The following is a 5,032-nucleotide window of genomic DNA, read 5'->3' as shown; positions in this document are numbered from 1 at the left end:
GCGATTGGAGATGTGCGGCCACAGGAACAAAAGGAGCAAGATCAACCTTCTTCCTCAATAATGGTGCAACCCCCAACTCAAGACGATGAACAGGTTCATCAAGAAAAGGCGTGTGATCAAGGGGGAGCACAAGATGATCATGCTATGGAGGAAGAAGCACCTCAAGCCCCTCCAACTCAAGTTCGAGCGACGATTCAAAGGAATCATCCCGTCGACCAAATTTTGGGTGATATTAGCATGGGAGTAACTACTCACTCTAGATTAGTTAATTTTTGTGAGCATTACCCTTTTGTCTCTTCTATTGAGCCTTTCAGGGTAGAAAAGGCCTTGCTAGATCCGGACTGGGTGTTGGCCATGCAGGAAGAGCTCAACAACTTCAAGAGAAATGAAGTTTGGACATTGGTGCCTCGTCCCAAGCAAAACGTTGTGGGAACCAAGTGGGTGTTCCGCAACAAACAAGACGAGCACGGGGTGGTGACAAGGAACAAGGCACGACTTGTGGCAAAAGGTTATGCCCAAGTCGCAGGTTTGGACTTTGAGGAGACTTTTGCTCCTGTGGCTAGGCTAGAGTCAATTCGCATATTGTTAGCCTATGCTGCTCACCATTCTTTCAGGTTATTCCAAATGGATGTGAAGAGCGCTTTCCTCAACGGGCCAATCAAGGAGGAGGTGTACGTGGAGCAACCCCCTGGCTTTGAGGATGAACGGTACCCCGACCACGTGTGTAAGCTCTCTAAGGCGCTCTATGGACTTAAGCAAGCCCCAAGAGCATGGTATGAATGCCTTAGAGACTTTCTAATTGCTAATTCTTTCAAGGTTGGGAAAGCCGATCCAACTTTATTCACTAAGACATGTGATGGCGATTTATTTGTGTGCCAAATTTATGTCGATGACATAATATTTGGTTCTACTAACCAAAAGTCTTGTGAAGAGTTTAGCAGGGTGATGACTCAAAAGTTTGAGATGTCGATGATGGGCGAGTTGAGCTACTTCCTTGGGTTCCAAGTGAAGCAACTCAAGGACGGCACTTTCATCTCCCAAACAAAGTACACGAAAGACTTGATCAAGCGGTTTGGGATGAAGGACGCCAAGCTCGCAAAGACTCCAATGGGAACCGACGGACACGTCGACCTCAACAAAGGAGGTAAGTCCGTTGATCAAAAGGCATACCGGTCTATGATAGGGTCTTTACTTTATTTATGTGCTAGTAGACCGGATATTATACTTAGTGTATGCATGTGTGCTAGATTTCAATCCGATCCAAGGGAGTGTCACTTAGTGGCCGTAAAGCGAATTCTTAGATATTTAGTCGCTACGCCTTGCTTCGGGATCTGGTATCCAAAGGGGTCTACCTTTGACTTGATTGGATATTCAGACTCCGACTATGCTGGATGTAAGGTCGATAGGAAGAGTACATCGGGGACGTGCCAATTCTTAGGAAGGTCCCTGGTGTCGTGGAGTTCTAAGAAACAAACTTCCGTTGCCCTATCCACCGCTGAGGCCGAGTATGTTGCCGCAGGACAGCGTTGCGCGCAACTACTTTGGATGAGGCAAACCCTCAGGGACTTTGGTTAAATTCTGAGCAAAGTCCCACTCCTATGTGATAATGAGAGTGCTATCCGCATGGCGGATAATCCTGTTGAACACAACCACACTAAGCACATAGACATCCGACATCACTTTTTGAGAGACCACCAGCAAAAGGGAGATATCGAAGTGTTTTATGTTAGCACCGAGAACCAGCTAGCCGATATCTTTACCAAGCCTCTAGATGAGTCGACCTTTTGCAGGCTGCGTAGTGAGCTAAATGTCTTAGATTCACGGAACTTGGATTGATTTGTAGCATACATGTGTTTATGCCTTTGATCATGTTCCTTTATGCATATTGTTGTTTATTTATGGTGTTCAAGTTGTACAAACACTCCCCGGACCTCAAAAGTCCATGTGTGAATGTTGCACATATTTAGGGGAGATGTGCTACAACTTGACCCTTTGAGACTAACCATGTGCTTGAGTTTTCTTAATTTAGCCTCAAAGGAGGTTTGAAAGGGAAAAGGTGGACTTGGACCATGCAAGACTTCCACTGCACTCCGATGAGAGGGTAACTTATTCCAAGTTCATATCCATGCTCTTTTTGCCTTTTTATTCTTAATTGAAGATTTAGGTGAGGCAATGGGGTTCAAGGGCCAAAAATGATCCCGTTTTGGTGCTTGATGCCAAAGGGGGAGAAATTAAGGGCCAAAGCAAGAAATAGATCAGCTACCACTTGAGAATTTTGAAAATAATCTAATAGAGCTTTTGGTTTGTCAAAAATCTCTTATTGTCTCTTTTGTTAAAAGTTGGCCTCTTGTGGGGAGAATGGTTGATTATGGGAAAAATGGGGAGTTTTTGAAATCTTTGATCAATTTCTCTTGGAATACCTCTCTTTATGTATCAACAAGTGTGTTTGACTTAGAGATAGGAAATTGAGTTTGATTTTCAAAAAAAAACCAAGTGGTGGTAAAGAATGATCCATATATGCCAAATTTGAATCAAAACAAATTTGTGCTCTCATTTGAATTGATGTTGCACTTCTTTTAGTTGCTTTTTGTTGTGTTGGCATTAATCACCAAAAAGGGGGAGATTGAAAGGGAAATGTACCCTTGGGACATTGGTAGCATCCCAAAAATTCAAATCCTGAAATTTTCTCAAACTTGCTCTAAATTCAAAATGAATTTCAAATTTCATTTCAAAATGTTTGTTTGCGAGTTGATATCAACAAATAAAGTATAGTGGTCTATATTCTCTCTAAAATCCTCCTCAAAATATCCTACAAATATTTCCTCAGTGATCACCCTCAAACTCTTTCAGAAATACTGCCCAAATATTACACTGATATATCTCCAAGTATTTTCTTCCTGAGAAATACCTTCAGAATCATTTTTGAAGTCCCTACAAATATTTTCTTCATAACCTTCCTCATGCTCATACGTATACGTATGCCTCCGGTGTCATACGGTGAGCTCTACAAGCTAATTATACTCATATAAGACAAATCCATGTTAATCTCCCACTAATCCTCTCATCCTCCCACTAATCCTCTCATCCCTCCCCCTAATCCCCCCACCATGGCTATAAATAGAGGGGCAAGGGCCTCCTCTCATCCCACCCCAAGCCATTTCATGGCAACTCTCTCCCCCCCACACACACACCCACTCCATGTTCCACACAAGCACACACTAGCACAAGGATCGTTCGGTCGTTCTTCGATCGTTCGTCCCCCTATTCTTAGTTGTTCATTCGTTCGTCCGATCGTTCGATCGTTCGTCCGATCGTTCATGGTTCGTTCGTCCGTTCGTCTGATCGTTCGATCGTTCGTCCGTTCGTTCGTCCAAATAATCTTTTTCCTGTCGTTATGCTGCCGAAATTCCAATCGTTCGTTCGTTCGATCGTTCGTCCGATCGTTCATGGTTCGTTCGTCCGTTCGTCCGATCGTTCGATCGTTCGTCCGTTCGTTCGTCCAAATAATCTTTTTCCTGTCGTTATGCGGCCGAAATTCCAATCGTTTGTTCGTCCGATCGTTTGATCGTTCGTCCGATCGTTCATGGTTCGTTCGTCCGTTCGTCCGGTCGTTCGATCGTTCGTCCGTTCGTTCGTCCAAATAATCTTTTTTCCTGCCGTTATGCTGCCGGAATTCCGATCGTCCGTCCGTTCGATCATTCGATCGTTCATCGTTCGTTCATAGTTCCTATTCATCGTTCATCGTTCGTTCATCGTCACTATTTACCGTTACTATTTACCGTTACTATTTACCGTCACTATTTACCATCACTATTTACCGTTACTATTTACCGTCACTATTTACCGTCACTATTTACCGTTACTATTCATCATTACTATTCATCGATCATCCGATCACCCCAAATTTCAACTACTCATCCATCATGTTGTCCAGTCCATCTAAGACCAGCCAGACCCATATTCCAGTTATACAAACTCTGGTGACTGTGATTTTCCTTCCAGTGGGAACTTCCCATCTGGTCACCCATCATAGGTTTCTCCAAGTTAAGCACGCTTAACTTGAGATTCCTTCGAACCAGGCTTCCAAACTCAGATTCTAATAATTCTCGTTTCTAAATTCTTATCAAACTATTCCCTATCCAACCATGTCATTCCTTAAGCATGGTTCATATCCCATAAAACTCCCAAAATACTCTCGTCCCATATTCTGCCTATAACTCTCCTGTTCATACCAAGTCAGACGATTCATTCGTCACTATTCTCACCAACAGTGAACTTCACTGTGCTACACCACATACACCCAGCTATAAATACACTCAGCTACCCTCTCCCTCTCCACACACACTCAACACCCTCAGCCAAGGAAAATACCCCACCCACTCAGTTACTCCGCTCTGCCGGCTACACGCATAGTGTCGCTTCGCCTCCAGTCCACCCTCCTATTATTGGAGCGTTTGTGTCGTCTCGTGGAGGCCAGATCTGCAAGTTTACGCCAGGCGGTGGAGCCAGAAGCCAGTTCCGCGAGCTCTCCTTCCCCTTCGCCGGATAAGCACGGCACGCTCACCGGATCCCTTTGATGCATAAATTACCTATGTTTTTCAACCACAACCCTCAGCCTGTTATTTTATGCATGATATGATTTTGAGACAAGTTATTATGGCCACCTAGCCGCTTGCCGCAATCAATCCCTGATATATATGTTCCAAATGATTTGAGAAAAGGTGTGAGTTTTCAAAAGAAAATGCTTTTCAAAATGTGTATGATGAAGGGTTTTCACCCTTATCACCTTGTGAGTGGGATAATCAGGGACTCCCTGGTTTAGGGGAGGGCCTAAGGTGAAGGCTCAGCTGGTTTAGGCGTGAGCAGAAGGATTGTCCCCTCATATAAGGACCGGTTTGTCATCTTCACTACCTGTACTCTTTAATAGTACAACCACTCGAGACTGTGTGGGCAGTCACTCAATCTGAACTCGTGAGGTCTGACCCTAGGGTTATGAAGGCTGGGGAGCACCGAGAGGATAAGGAGGGGGAAA

Source organism: Zea mays, chromosome 3 (genome assembly GCF_902167145.1).
Source record: "Zea mays cultivar B73 chromosome 3, Zm-B73-REFERENCE-NAM-5.0, whole genome shotgun sequence".
NCBI classification, from domain to species: Eukaryota; Viridiplantae; Streptophyta; class Magnoliopsida; order Poales; family Poaceae; genus Zea; species Zea mays.
This window is presented reverse-complemented; position numbering follows the sequence as displayed.